This window comes from Arachis ipaensis, chromosome B07 (assembly GCF_000816755.2).
Source record: "Arachis ipaensis cultivar K30076 chromosome B07, Araip1.1, whole genome shotgun sequence".
Classification (NCBI taxonomy): Eukaryota; Viridiplantae; Streptophyta; class Magnoliopsida; order Fabales; family Fabaceae; genus Arachis; species Arachis ipaensis.
The window spans coordinates 105,467,051-105,483,735 of NC_029791.2; the positions used below are offsets into that span (position 1 = coordinate 105,467,051).

The 16,685-nt window shown below is 42.7% G+C and overlaps 1 long non-coding RNA gene across 2 annotated transcripts; it reads left to right on the top strand.

Annotated features, from left to right (window-relative positions):
- LOC110264316 lies at window positions 8,455-11,870 on the top strand. Of its 2 annotated transcripts, none has more exons than XR_002350247.1 (5): window positions 8,455-8,883; window positions 9,970-10,124; window positions 10,210-10,395; window positions 11,051-11,214; window positions 11,546-11,870. It is a non-coding gene; the product is annotated as an uncharacterized LOC110264316 (long non-coding RNA). The 2 variants fall into 2 exon arrangements; XR_002350248.1 differs by having other exon boundaries at window positions 9,998-10,124.

The following is a 16,685-nucleotide window of genomic DNA, read 5'->3' on the forward strand; positions in this document are numbered from 1 at the left end:
AATTCTGTCAACCAATTGAGAAGCAAAGATCCTTGGAGATTCAAGGATGAGTACAAACATAAGCCACCATGACAATAAGCATCTCAAAATGTCCAACTTAAGGACTTAAACTAAAAGTGCTAGGTGGGAGACACCCCACCATGGTAAACTCTTTCCACTTTTTTAGATTTACTTAATAAGTGATTTGAGTTACCATTGTAGGTAGATGTTTCATACAAATTTGTTTGTACAACTTAATTGTTAGCTTAGTCACATGCATGTTGTGTTTAGTAGTAGATGAATAATATCAAATATTGCATTTTTGTGAATTGTATGATGGTTGAGTGAATAAGAGTTGTGAACACTAAGGGGAGCACCCAGCAATTTTTTCTTCTGAAAAAAAAAAAAAGGGCGTGGACGCGCGCGCACAACGTACGCGTACGCGTCCCGGTGCGCATGCACCACGAGCCACACTCCCGAGAGTTGGGCCTCTCTTGGGCAAACATTGTGCCTTGAGCCCAACCTGACCCACGCGGACGCGCACTACGTGCGGGCGCGCCGACTATTAGAACATGGAAGTTCGCGCAGACGCGCACCTGCCGCGTCCGCGCCGATCTGCTGCTGCAAATGATTGAGCCAAACCCCAGAGAGTTAAGCCATTTCTGGGTTAGCTTTAGGCCCCAGGCCCAACCCGATCCGCGCGAGCGCATGCATTGCGCCAGCGCGCCATTTCACAATTCGTCAATGTACGCGGACGCGCATTTACCGCGCGCGCGTCCTTGTGTGTTGCCACCAATCCAGGCCACGAACCCGAGAGTCGGGCGTGCCTCAAGCCCATTCTAAGCCTCAGGCGCAATCTCATGTACGCGTGCGTGCACCGTACGCGCACGCGCCCCTGCTTAATATACCACCCCACGTTAGCGCGCACTGCCCGCTCACGCATGAATCTCCCTTTCCCTCAAATGTGCGCGGACGCGTACATACCGCGTGCGCTCAGGTCTGGTGCGCGACCCCCAGGCCAGTCTCCAGAGAGTTAGGCCTAAGTTAGGCCAACTCTAAGCCCCTAGCCCAACTCCATGCACGCGTGCGCGCACAGTACGCGCACGCGCCCTTTCCTATTTTGCTCATCCCCGCTTAAGCGCGTTGTACGCGCACGCGTAGGGTCCACGTTCTCTCAATGGACGCGGACGTGCAAGGTGCGCGCGCGCGCCGATTCAAAAATAGGGATAACCCTAGCTCGCGAAGCACACTGCGCAGTCGCGCAACCCTTTCCCCAACCTCCACCCTCTTCTTCTTCTTCTCTCCCCCAACTGCCGTCGCAGCAGCAGCGCCGGTCGCCGCCGCACGACCTACCTCCGTCACCGTCGTTGGCCATCAATTTTCTTCCCCTCTCACCGCCACCCGTCCTCTCTCTCTCCCTCTCACTCCTCTCACCCATTCCACCGTAATCAACCCATCACCGCCGATACCACCCATCACCGTCGGCGACAATCACCGGCAACCCCTCTCTCTTTCTCCATCAACACTTTCTTCTTCACTCTCTCCATCTCTCAAATCCCCTTCATCTACCTTCACTCTGCCCTCTGCCCCGCCAACCATCTGCCACTCACCGCCGTAACCGCCACCAACCGCGGCGGCGCTCTGCCCAGTCCAATCCCTCTGCTTCCATACCCCCCCACAAACAACTTTTTGTATGAAAGGATTAGTGATTGGTTTAGAAACTATACTTGCAACGAGAATTCATTTGTGAAATTCTATACCGTCAAAAATCCATTCGTCAAGGATCAGTAGCACGTTCAAAGTCCAAGCAAGTCGGACGTACCAGCTCCGGTCACCATTCACCAACCGGACACATCGGATCCGACTAGCACAGAAGATCTCGTCCGAGATCGACCTACAGTCTCAGGTAACCCTCGGAACATTGGCGCCGTTGCCGGGGAACCTGGAAGTCATCCCATCACCATGGCGGACAACCATGACAACGACCACGACTCAGATCTAGAAAATAGAACACTGCACAAAATTGCGGACGCCCCACCAAAAGACACTCTGGAATCCAATGGAGACAAAAATTCAGCTAAACCGGGAGCAATAGAAGCCCTTCAAGATCGCTTGAAACAACTTGAAGAAGAAACCCAACGACAATGAGAAATCGGAAAAGATCTACAAAAGGAAGTACGGCGACGTCGAGAATTGGAAGACAAGTTACATCAATTAGAAGCCAATCTAAAAGCCCCTCGGGTCACTCCTGAGAAAAGCTCACGCAAAGAACAGGATCCGTTCACCAGGGAAATTATGAAAACCAAAATTCCAAAAGACTTCAAACTCCCGGATATGATTTTGTACGACGGCACCACCGATCCCAACCATCATCTCAGCAATTTCAGAAGCAGAATGTACCTTACCGATGCCTCAGATGCTATTCGCTGCAAAGCCTTCCCGACAACCCTCACAAAGACGGCGATCAGATGGTTCGACAGCTTACCTCCCAAGTCCATCTCAAACTTCGACGACCTAGCCGGAAAGTTTCTTGCCAGATTCTCCATCCAGAAAGATAAAGCTAAACACGCCCCCAGTCTACTAGGGATCAAGCAAGGAGATCGGGAGAGCCTCCGCAACTACATGAAAAGATTCAACAAAACATGCATGGACATACAAAGCTTACCCACAGAGGCCGCCATCATGGGACTTATCAACGGCCTACGAGAGGGACCTTTCAGCCAGTCTATATAAAAAAAGTACCCGACCTCCGTAGACGAAGTGCAGGAACGGGCAGAAAAATACATCAACATAGAAGAAAACGCTCGGTTAGGAGAGACCTCAAAATCGGGGACCTCCTACCGTGACAGAGACAAGGAATCTAAAAGAAAAGAAGACCGACAAGGGGAGAAAATTAAAAAATACCATAATTATACCCCCTCAGAGCATCCCTAGTCGAAATATACAAAGAGGTATGCCATACAGAAAAAATCCCTCCAGCACGGCCCCTCAAAGGAAAAAGGGGAGGAGGAAATCGGAAGAAATATTGTGAATATCATCGGGTCAGAGGACACGCCACCAACGAATGCTTCGACTTAAAAAATATCATAGAAAAATTGGTAAGGGAAGGAAAATTAGATCGATTCCTGGCCACCCGAGATGATGATCAAAGAAAAAGACGAAGGGATGAAGATACCGAGCAAACAGAACGATCACTTCGGACACCAGAAAGACATGTCCACATGATACATGGCAGATTTGCAGCAGGAGGGATCTCCAAATCTTCCCGCAAAAGGTATCTCAAAGAAGTATATCATGTCGAAGGAGAGGAGGAAGCACTCAACATCCCAGCGATAACATTCACTAAGGAGGACGCGTCCGACATCATCACAGGACACGACGATCCCATGGTCATCACCATCATATTGGCAAACGCCAACCTACACCGCACCCTAATAGACCAAGGGAGTTCTGCCATTCAAGACAGCCTTTGACAAACTCGGCTTAGAAGAAAAAGAACTTAAGGCATATCCAAACAGTCTGTTCGGGTTAGGAGATACCCCGGTTCGACCACTGAGATATATATCACTACATACAACCTTTGGAAAAGGAGACCAATCCAGGACCCTCAAAATAGACTACATCGTAGTCGATGTAAGTTCAGCTTACAATGGTCTCATAGGTCGGACAACACTCAACCAACTCGGCGCAATAGTCTCGACCCCACACCTATGTATGAAGTTCCCAACTCCAAAAGGGATAGCCACGATAAAAGCTGACCAAAAGATGGCACGTCGCTGTTATAACGAAAGCCTAAACCTCAGAGGCAAAGGAGAAGAGTTCCACGCAATCGAGTTGGGCGGAGTTCAACGACGAGAAGATCTTCGCCCCCAACCAGATGGCGAGATAGAAAAAATTCAGATCGGGGACACCTCAGAAAAAACAACTAATATCGGCACAATCCTCAAAGGAGATTTAAAAGAGTTGCTAATACAATTCTTACGAGATAATGTCGACCTCTTTGCATGGAAAGCCGCGGACATGCCAGGCATAGACCCTAAGCTAATGTGCCACAAGTTGGCGGTCTACCCAGGATCTCGACCGGTACAGCAGAGACGAAGAAAGCTTGGGCCAGAGCGATCCCAAGCTGTGGAAGAGCAAGTACAGGCACTACTGGAAGCCGGACTTATAAGAGAAGTTAAATACCCGCTATGTCTAGCCAACGTCGTCTTGGTGAAAAAATCGAACGGGAAGTGGCGAATATGCACCGATTACACCGATCTCAACAAAGCTTGTCCGAAAGATCCATACCCACTCCCAAGTATTGACGCCTTGGTAGATGCTTCCTCTGGATATAAATATCTCTCGTTTATGGACGCATATTCAGGATACAACCAAATCCCATGTATCCACCAGATTAAGAAAAGACCTCGTTTTTAACACCAAAGGCAAACTACTGTTACATCGTGATGCCCTTCGGTCTCAAGAACGCAGGAGCTACTTATCAAAGACTAATGAATAAAGTTTTTTCGGATCACATCGGAAACATCATGGAGGTCTATGTGGACGACATGCTAATAAAAACACAAAGCGAAGAGACACTATTATCCGACCTGGCTCAAGTATTCGACACCATAAGGAAGCATGACATGCGACTCAATCCCGCGAAATGCACCTTTGCAGTAGAAGCAGGCAAATTCTTAGGCTTCATGCTCACTCAAAGAGGAATTGAAGCAAATCCAGACAAATGTCAGGCCATACTCAACATGAAGAGCCCAACCTGTGTTAAAGAAGTACAGCAACTCAACGGGAGACTGGCCGCCCTATCCTGATTCTTAGCAGGAGCCGCGATAAGATCTCTTCCCTTCTATGCTACTTTAAGAAAGGGAAAACAATTCGAATGGACAATAGAGTGCGAGCAAGTCTTCCAAGACCTCAAGAAGTTCTTAGGACAGCCACCTATCCTATCCCGATCGCGAGTTGGAGAACCACTCATATTATACCTCGCAGTGGGAAACAAGGCAGTAGCATCAGCATTAGTCAGAGAAGACAAAAATGGACAACAACCCGTCTACTTCATTAGCAAGGCACTACAGGGATCCGAGCTGAACTACCAGAAAATAGAAAAATTTGCCTATACTCTTATCCTAACATCTCGAGGACTCTGCCCGTACTTCCAGGCTCACACCATTAAGGTTCGAACTAACCAGCCCATAAAAGTAATATTGCAAAAAATAGATATAGCAGGCAGAATTCTACAATGGGCAGTCAAGTTGTCAGAGTTTGACCTCCAATATGAAGCTCGGACAGCCATCAAATCACAGTACCTGGCCGATTTTATCGCAGAATTCACAAATGCCCCAGAAACCCCCCACAGAATGGAATCTTTACGTGGACGGTTCTTCAAATAAAACTGGAAGTGGTGTGGGTGTGATAATAGAAAGCAACCAAGGAACCCAAGTTGAGCTCTCCCTTAAGTTCGGGTTCCCGGCCTCAAACAACCAGGCGGAATATGAAGCATTATTAGCTGGTTTAAAGCTGGCTAAAGAAGTCAGAGCTCAAAAACTCAACATTTACAGCGATTCACAAGTGGTCACATCACAAATAACAGGGAGCTACCAAGCCAAAGATCCCACCATGAAAAAGTATTTGGATAAAACCAAGGAACAGCTCGGACAAATAGGGGAGTATAAGATCTACCACATACCCCGCGAACAAAATGCTCGAGCTGATGCACTCTCAAAACTAGCCAGCACCAAACCAGGGGGCAACAATAGAAGCCTCATCCAGGAAATGTTGCAGAACCCGTCAATCTCGGAAGAGAAAAAAGTCATGACTATAACAAGTTAGGACCAAGGATGGATGACCCCTATAGTCAACTACCTCAGAACAGGAACGCTCCCCACAGAAGAAAAGGACGCAAAAAGGCTAAAAAAGGAGGCACAGTATTACACCATGATAAACAACATCATGTACAAAAGAGGAATCTCAATACCTTTACTAAAATGCGTGCCAACCTCGAACACAAGAGAAGTGCTAGAAGAAATACACGGTGGTATCTGTGGCAATCATCTCGGAGCACGAGCTCTCGCCAAAAAAGTGCTCCGGGTAGGATTTTATTGGCCAACTCTACAGAAAGAAGCCACAGAATTTGTAAAGACATGCCCACCATGTCAGAAACATGCCAACTTTCACATCGCCCCGCCAGAAGAGCTCATCAGCGTGACCTCGCCTTGGCCGTTCGCAAAATGGGAACTCGATCTTCTCGGCCCCTTCCCACAGGGATCAGGACAAGTTAAATTCCTCATAGTAGGGGTAGATTACTTTACAAAGTGGATCGAGGCAGAGCCCCTATCCAATGCCACCGCTCAAAGAAGCCATAAATTCTTATATAGAAACATTATCACAAGGTTCGGGGTTCCATATTCAATAACCACAGACAATGGCACCTAATTCACAGATGCAGGCTTCAGAAAACTAGTAGCCGACTTGAATATAAAACACCAGTACACCTCCGTCGAACATCCACAAGCCAATGGACAGGTCGAAGCTGCTAATAAAGTCATATTGGCCGGATTAAAACGGAGATTACAAGATACAAAGGGAGCCTGGGCAGAAGAGCTTCCACAGGTCCTGTGGGCATATCGAACAACGCCACATTCCACCACGAAGGAATCCCCCTTCCGATTAGCATACGGAATAGAGGCGATGATTCCAGTAGAGATTGAGGAAGGGTCGCCTAGAGTAGTTCACTACAATGAGGGAGCAAACCCCCAACTTCAGAGAGAAGAGCTCGACTTGTTACCCGAAATCCAAGAAAGAGCTCGGATCAGGGAAGAAGCTCTAAAACGCCGAATGGCTTCCAGATATAATCAAAAGGTAGTGCCGAGAAGTTTTGCAGATAATGATCTCATCCTAATCCGAAATGATATTGGAACAACTCGACCAGGAGAGGGAAAGCTGGCAGCAAACTGGAAAGGACCCTACCGAGTTGTAGAAGTACTTGGAAAGGGCTACTACAGACTGTCTGAACTCGATGGATGAGAGCTTCCCAGGTCATGACACGCCTGCAACCTCAGAAGGTACTACAGTTAGAAAAGATAAAAGATCTCATCATTGGATGCACTCTTTTTCCTGAAAAGGTTTTTTAATGAGGCACCAAGTTGAGACTCAGACAATCCCATATGTATATATTTGCACTTTTTCTTTAAATAAAATATATTTTAGATATTCTACAAAGATTTCAAGACGCATTAATCTGAAGCATTTATCGTCCGATTATAAAGCAACAGATCGGCAGAAAGTGAAAAAGAATTTCACTGCACGATCACGATAAAGACAACCGTCCGATAAAGGTGAAAACGCGATTCACCCAAAGGACGATCTAGAGATGACAACCACTTTCTACAAATCGGCAAAGATGAACACAAAATAATGTAAGAAGTTATCGAAAGTGATCTAAAAAAGAACCTGACGAGGTCTTACGGATCGCTAAAATAATAACTTAAAGACTGGTCAAACATTAAGAAGTCGAACCAAGTCAAACCAAGTTATAAGTAAACCCTGGAAAGAGGTCTGGCCAACCCTATTAAAGAGGATTACTTTAACTTAGAAGAGCCCGACATAATAAAGTCAGCCCAAAATGAAAAGTTATTAAAGTAGTCCCTGAAAGAGATCTGCCAAAGATCCAAGAAAGAGGACTACAAAAAAAAATAACTTAAGGGGAGACCGACATAACCAAGTCGTACTCCTACTACCAAAAAGTTATCAAAGTAGTCCCTGAAAGAGATCTGACAAAGATCCAAGAAAGAGGACTACAAAAAAATAACTTAAGGGAGACCGACATAACCAAGTCGGACTCATACTACCAAAAAGTTATCAAAGTAGTCCCTGAAAGAGATCTGACAAAGATCTAAGAAAGAGGACCACAAAAAATAACTTAAGGGAGACCGACACTACCAAGTCGGACTCCTACTACCAAGAAGTTATCAAAGTAATCCCTGAAAGAGACTTGACAAAGGTCCAAGAAAGAGGATTACAAAAATAACTTAAAAAGAGATCGACCTGACGAAGTCAATCTCCTACAAACAAGTTATAAAAGTAATCTCTGAAAGAGGAGATTACAATAATAACTTAGAAAGGGACCAACGCAAACACTACAAGAAAAATACTCATTCAGCCACACTTTTTTTAAGCTACATTTCAAAAGCGTAGCCTATTCATAGAATAGGCTACGCTTTTCTCCGTGTTTCTCTTTTATAAGAGAATAGGAAACACAATTATGGCATCATTTAAAAAGTGTAGCCTTAGATACAATAAAAATCACTTATAAAGCGTAGCCTTTTGTTGATATCTATAGATGCCATTTTCGTACCAAAGAGAATGCTTTTAAAGAGTAACCTATTTATTATGTTTTGGGTGCACTTCAAAAGTGATGCCTAATGTATTTAAGACCTAATGCTGACACTTGGTGAAATTTTTTCCCCTTTTCACCCAAAAGCACACGCATGACCTTCAATTCGATCGCATCTTCAATTTCAGAGAGCTCACCTTCGCCATTCTCCTCAAAAGCACAAACCCTTCACCATTGACACTCATCACCTTCATCATTCTCACCATCGCCATTGACCATCGCCCCCCACTCACCACTCACCACTCACCACTCACCGCCAGTCGCCATTCACCACTCACCACATCGCTGCACTAACCATCTCCTCTTTGCGCATAAACCCTTCACCATTGGCACTCATAACCTTTTCCCTTCTCACCGTCGCCATTGACCGTCGCCCCCACTCACGACTCACCACATCGCTGCACTGATCGTTGCTCCTCTTCGCCGTCCTTCACTGATCGTCGCTGTGCTGCCCTCACCGTCGTCATCTCTGCACTTCTCATCGTCCTCTCTGTGCTCACATCGTCGGATAGGTATGTATTGATTTGCATTTGGTTCTGAAATTTCAGAGGTTTAGGGTTCCGATTTTTGGGGTTCTGTGAATGGGGTTTCGATTTGGATTTGATTTGGGATTCAACTCTCATAATTAGATTTTATTGTTGATGATTAAGGTTCTAGTTTTAATTGATTGCCTATTCAGCTGCCGTGTTTATGAGAGGCAAAGGGATGAGTTTATAAGAATGAGATTACAACTTAGAATACCCGCAATTGAAAAGGGTTTTTTTACATGTGAAGATTCTGTACAGTATTTTGAAAATGGATTTCATATTTTTTATATTTAGATGCAAAGAGGTTTTGTTTAGGAATCCAATTTTTGAGCTTTGCATGTGGAGTTTTCATGTTGTTGAGGGTGTTGCATATTGGCAAGTCTGAGACACGTGGTCACGATTTCATCCTCAATGCAAAGTTTGCTGAAATTGATGCTGCAAACTATGACGGGCTGCTGTTACCGGGTGGAAGAGTGCCAGAGTATCTTGCTCATGATCCTCTTGTTGTGGCACTGGTGATCAAGTTTTTCAGTTCTGGAAAAGCACTTGCTTCCATTTGCCACAGACAGTTGATTCTAGCAGCTGCAGGTGTAGCTAAAGGTCGCAAGTGCACCGCTTTTCCTCCTGTTAAACCGGCATTGGTTGCCTCCGGTGCTCATTGGGTTGAACTAGACACCATGGCAGCAATAGTGGTGGATGGTAATCTCATTGCTGCCGCCACTTATGAAGGGAACCCTAAATTTATTCAGCACTTTGTGAAGGCACTTGGAGGCAACGTAAGTGGCTCCAATAAAAAAATCCTCTTTATTTGTGGGGTACATTCAAATGATTTTCAGGCACACAACTGATACGGACTTAGTTTAGACATGTTTTATTTTTTTTTTCTCTATTGTTGAATGATTGTTGAATTGGATAGTTAGATACATTGTTTTATCTACTAATATACTGTAACATTACAGTGCTTGTGAATCTTTAGAATGTATTTACTATGCTTTGCTAGAATATTTTTAGTTTAGGGTGTCAGTAGTTGAAAGGTCAATTTATTAGTATTTATGTTGTTGATATTTTAAGGGTTTGTGCGAATGATATATTGCTTCAGAAGGACTCAAACATAGAGTTTTTGAGGTCTCACTTGCTGATCTTCAAGGGGATCAGGACCACACCTTCAAGAAGATTAGATTGAGAGCAGAAGATGTACAAGGAAGGATGTGCTCACAAATTTCTGGGTATGCTATATTGCTTAGCCTCCTTTAACCTATTTATTATCTTGTATGGTTGTAAGCTTATTGAAACTTTTCCTTTAATCTACAGGGCAAGGATTTTACTACTGACAAACTGAGGTCACTTGTTAAGAAACGGTAAACTTTGATTGAAGCTCATGTGGATGTGAATACCACTGATAATTACACTTTGAGGATGTTCTGTATTGGGTTTGCTAAGAGACATTTTAACCAGATGAAAAGAACCTGCTATGCTCAATCAAGCCAAATTCATCAGGTGTGTTAACTATATGGCATAAGCTATGTTTATTCTATTTAGGCAAAACTTGTGCAGTGTCTACATTGATTTTATTTTCTCAAATTAGCATGATGTGAACTCTTCACATTAATTTGTTGACGCTTTAAACACAATTCAATTTGGGAAGGAAGGTAATATACCTAAAGTTTGTTTATTTATCATCAATCTTTTGTATTGACTAAAATTGTAAATAGTTGGATTTTTCTCTATTAAACTTACAAGTGACAACTAACTAACAAACAACATCCACAATGAATGGTCGAGTCAATCGGATTTGATTAGCCATTCGATTAGTTAATCTTAATCATGAATCACACAACATGGCACTTGGCAAAGAGATGCTCATTCACCACACGTGACACCTTTTCTTGTTTATTGCTTCTGTCCCACGAATGGTTTCTGATTCATTCAAATATGTATTACATAAGGATAACCAAGAAAAAAAAAGGAATTTCACTTACCAGGAAAAAAAAAAGATAGAATTAAAGCTCAATCTATTAATTCTGGAAGAAAGCTCACTTGATTTAATGCTTGTTGCTTCTTTCCCTCAGATTATGTTATCCTAGTGTATAAGAGAAAATATTAATTTCTCAAAGTATGACAAATTAATTGGCAATGCTTGACTTTTTTGCAGATGAACATCACGAGATTTCTGAGCACAAGGAATGTGTAGCAACTGTAATTTTCGTGTGTAGAAGTAGAACCCACTACACTAGCCACTAATATCGGGTTGCCAAGAAGCTCTAAAGAACAATCGTCATTAGGAATGTGTGTATAGTCACAGATAATTAGTCACAGGTACAGTATAGTACTTAATTACTTATTTCACATTTCCAATGGATATATATGTGTGTATACATATTAATGTAAAGTTGAACGTACATATTAGGAGGTTAATAAAAAGAGTAGTAGGTTTGGTAAGCTTTCACTGCTATATCTTTATGCCTTTTAGGATGGCCGTGAATGCTATAAACAATGCTTGTAAGAGATATTGGCATTTGGAATTTGATGAGTTATAGGTTATTCTTTTATTGATGGGGTGATTCTTTTGTTGTTGCCTGTCAAAGTTGCTGCCTTTAGGCTTTATAAATTAAAAAAGGATTCACTTGGTTGCTGAAATTGATTGCAGATTTGAGTTATCTTCTGTGGTCACCACATTTTAAAGCAACAGCTCAAAGAGAAAGCGACAACTTTAAAAGATGAACTTGGAGACATGAAGGCCAAACAGTAGCAACAAGAGGAAGAGATTCATAGATTGTGGAATATGGTTTAGTTATTAGAAGATACTTATGTAGGATATAATATTTTAGTTTTTCGTAGAGTATTAATAGTAAATTCTAAGTGGTCTCTTGCTTATTTTGATATGACTATACTTAATTTAGTGTGAGATGTATGAATATTCAAAATTAACTTCATTTCAATACTTTTGGTTCATTATAAATATATTTTGTTTACAGATAATTTTATTATTTAAATAAATTATTTAGTATAATTTTGTATTTATTTTTATTTTTGTTACGTTTATAAAGTGATGCAGTAGCCTTGAAAAGTGTAGCCTATTCTTTTGAATTCTAGTAATCATTAGTGCTGAAAAGCGTAGCCTTTGGTCCTGAATAGCATCACTTAAAAAGCGCACCCTATTTTCAAAGGCCAGAAGCGTAGCTTTTGATACAGAAAAGCGTAGCCTTTGAGAATAGGCAACGGCCGAATAGGAATCACCCCAAAAAGCGTAGCCGTAGCCCAGAAAGCGTAGCCGTAGCCTAAGGCATCATTTTTTTCCACTTTTGGCTACACTTTTCAAGTGTACCTGAATGGGTGTTTTTCTTGTAGTGAAAGGAACCGGCCACAAATACAGAAAACCGAGAAACAAGTTGGACCCCACAAATCGTAACTTCAAAGGATTCAAGCTACAAACAACAAAGTAATCCAAGGAGGTCGAGCAGCAAGATTTCGAACATCAATAGAAAAGCAAAAAGATGTCAAGTCAAACAACTACTTCTACTTTATAAAGTTATAAGGCCTGGAAGGCCACCAAAACCTACCACAAAGAGATAACAAGTTACCTTTTGTTTTTCAAAATAAAAAGTTGCTAGACAAGCAACTAGAAAGCGTCAGCAAATAAATAAAAAAGTTCTAAAAGAGCCCACAAGTCGGGCCAACTACATAAATTTTTAAAGAAGAGATCAGCAAACATCAGGAACCTTCTTGGCAGCATCAGGACAAGGAGAAGGAGGGCGAGTCTGGATCGGCACAGCATCCACAGTTCCATCCTCCCGATTCAGGATCTGGCAATCCGAGTCGGGCACAGCAGGAGGAACCGAAGAGGTCGGCACTTTGGTAGAAGACACAGGGGGAGGAACAACATCATCATCATCACCCTCATCGTCAGGGACAATCTTGCCATCCCTGACTATATTATCCAGGCTAAAAAGGGTGAGATCGGCCTCGGGAGCAATGACCCGAACTTGCTCCTTCAAGTTCTCGTAAGCAGCAGTCACGCTGCCAACGAGATGACCTTGAAGCTCAGAATAATCTTCCCGGGCATGGTCGAGCTCCTCCCTCAGGCGCAGCACCTCTCGATAAGAGGTAACGTAACTATCCTTGTGCATCAAGACTGCGTCCTCAGCCAACCTCAACGAAGCTGCCAATGACTGAGAACTCGCCTCCTCATTCTTCAAGTCTTTCTCCAGCCTGGCCACCTTCGTCTCAAGCTCCTCCTTTAACTCCTTCATCCGATCAAACTCTTGTTTCGCCTCCTCCATAAACGTTTTAGTGGCGTGGAGAGGGAGGTTCTGAGCAGTACGATATATGGCAGCCGACATATACGCCATCTTCACATGATTTCGGGCCATGAATTCCAAGTGATGAAGGATGGATACATCGTCCATGGAAAGAGCGCCGTAGGGACCGATTTGTTGATCCACGAATTCAATAGCATTAAAATCAGGAGCATCGAGGTCGAAGGGCTCAGCAGTCTTTTGTTTTTTATTTGTAAGAGCAACAGAAGGAGCAGCAGAGGCGACGTGAGGATCTACCAAACGAACTCGGGGTGTAGGGATCACTTTCTTCACCCCGGCAGAACTCTGCACTGATGGCTTCTCGCGCGCCTTGGAGGATCCCTCCCCAGCTGCCCTGGCAGCAACATTTCTGGCAGCAGTCGCCCTCTGTGCCCTCTTAAAAGCTTTCATAGCTTCATTATTCTTCATGGCCTCTGCAAACAAAACAGAAAATTCAGCTACAAGTCGGATAAGTCAGAAAAGACAGCTACAAGCAACATAAACAAGATAATAAAAGAAACACAAGATACCCAGTTCAGTTTGAAGAAGAGAAGGATTGGTTAGAAATTTCTTTGTGTCAAGATGGGGAGGTTGACCCCAGCGTTCTTTCAAGATAGTCACAAAGGCTCGCTCAGCCTCATCCAACATCTCCCACGAATACCGGAGACCCTCACATCTTTTTGCCATTCCAAGGGAAAAGCAGGTTCGTCATTCTCATCCAGAAAAAAGGGTCGAGCTCCTTCAACAGCTCGGACCTTGAAAAAGTAGTTTTTAAAATCACGGAACGACTCGTCAAACATGGAAAAAACCTTCTTCCCTTGGGTAGAACGAAAGGATATCTAAGCTGACTTCTTTTTTACCACACCGGGCTTAGTCAAGACAAACAGATAGAAAAAGAGAGATTGGGAAGCAGGAATACTAAAACCGTCGCACAGCAATTGGAAAATTTTTATGAAACCCCAGGAGTTGGGGTGAAGTTGAGAAGGGGAAACATTACAAGACCATAACAGGTCGGTTTCAAATTGAGTAAAAGGAAGGGTAATACCCAGTTGACCAAAGAAAAAATCGTAAGCATAAAAGAAGGGGTGATTGTCAATAACTCGAGTCGAGAAGCATACTCTCTCGTCAGAAGAAGGAGGAACAAGCTCATAGTTCTTCTCGTCACCAAAATTACTACAGACACTATGAAACTGCCTAAGCTGAGCATAAAACTCAGAATCAACCAGCGAGACACACATGAGAACCATGGAGTCCACCCAATCGGCCATACCCGCAGGGACCTGGGAAGGCATCTCTACAATGTTATTTCGAGAAGACATGAGGTCAACTAAATCCTACAAAAAGAAAAGAAGAATGGATTACTTAAAAACATCTCGGACATGGGGCAAAACATCTCGACGGGCGAATAAACAAAAAAGGGAAAACCCCAAGACTTAAGACAAAAAGTCTTGGGGCATCCCTTGGAGGCAGTAAACAAGCAAGGTCTTCAAGTTATTTCTACAGCCTACATCCCAGCACTCATCAAAATAAAATCCAGAAAGAAAACAAAGGAAGCAAAAACGCAAAAGGTCCACCCTTCTACAGTTTATCAGGAAAAGCATTGCTCCTACAGTTTACCAGCAAAAAACACTACTTCTACAGTATATCAGAAATACCAAAAAGGCCAAGCAGCAAAGGCGCAAACTTTTCAAGCAAAAAATCATCAGCCAAGGCACAAACAGAAACGGCGGCAACATGCAAAAGAAAAAAGATTCAGGCAAACAAGAAAAAGATTCGCACCAAAAAATGAAGAAATTCCAGAGCATGCAACAAATCAAGCATGATAAAAATAGAAAAGATCCAAACTTTCTCCAAAAAGAAGATCAAAAGGAAAACTCCATCGCAAAGTCAAAAACAACGAGGAAAATACGAAATGGGACTAACCTGGAAACGGAAGAAGTTTTGAGGAAGAGTGGAAGCGTAGAGATAAGGGCTGCCCAGAAAAACGCCAAGCGACGCCGCAAGCACAAAAAAGCAGAAGCGCAAGCGAAAGACAGAGAGCAGATGAGAGAAACAGAAAACGAGAGAGTAAAGGGAGAAGTTACGAAGAAGAAATGAAGAAGAGAAACCGTTTTTTATCGCGAAATTCAAAATAAAAGCCAAGAGAGAATGAAGGGCAAAATTAATGCCAATTAAATGCGGATATTAAAACCGCTTGCGTTCCCAAAAAAAGCGCTAATACAAAAGCGTGCGCTTTTAGAGGAAAACGTTCTACATTCAAAAAAGACTTTACAAAGAAACGAATCGACAAATGCTTGAGTTCGACTTTAAGAAAGACCGAAGTCAAGGACTCGACCTCAAAAAGAAGATCGAGCTCAAGCAGGGGCACTGTTCATACCCTGGGTCGAGCTATCCGACCTGGGATGATTCGAGATAAAGCGACCAACCTCTTCGGGTCAGACTATCCGACCTCTTCTCAAAGAGCTCGGCCAAATCGACAGGAGAGCCCAGATTAAGGGCCCAAATAGAGGAGCACGACCCGAATCCTAAGGCGGCCTAAGCCTATAGAGATGAAGGCGGTTCCGTTGAAGATACGCTGACCTCAACTCAAAGATAAAGATAAGATAAGATAACTAACTTATCTTATCCAAAAGGTCACATCTCACCATTATAAATACACTGGAGCACCCAGGTATAACTCATACTCTGATTCTACATAACACCTGTTTAATACCCATGCTAACTTAAGCATCGGAGTCTCTTGCAGGTACCCCCCACCCTTCGGTGGCAGAGGATCAGTAGCACGTTCAAAGTCCAAGCAAGTCGGACGTACTAGCTCCGGTCACCATTCACCAATCGGACACATCGGATCCGACCAACACAGAAGATCTCGTCCGAGATCGACCTACAGTCTCAGGTAACCCTCGGAACAACAATTAATAAGATAAATTTAGGTTTAATTACTCTGTTGGTCCCTATAATTTTATCAAAATTTCAATTAGGCTTTATACTTTTTTTTAATTGGGTCCCTACACTGCTTTTAATTTTGTAATTACGTCATTTTCATGTTAAAAAATGTTAAAATTAACATAATATTTTTACCAAAATACATACAGTCAAAGATTTAATTAAGTTTTTAATTATAAATACCTTCGATTTGCAAAAGAATATTCAGTTAACTCTAATTTTTTTTTTTACACTAGGAAGGACTTAATTACAAAGTTAAAGCAGTAGGGATCTAATTAAAAAGAAAAAAAAATATAGAGATCTAATTTAAATTTTGGTGAAACTATAGATACCAACAGAGTAATTAAGCCATAAATTTATTAAGGAAATAATTATTGCACATTAAGATTGGTGTTTGATTTATAGTCATTAAATTTAAAGATAACAAACATGGAAAAATTAAAAATAAGTTTAGCTAATATGTGCATTAAAAGTATATGATAAGATTATTATTAATAAAAAATTTTAAATATTTTTTTAAATTTTAAAAAGAATTAGCTACTATTT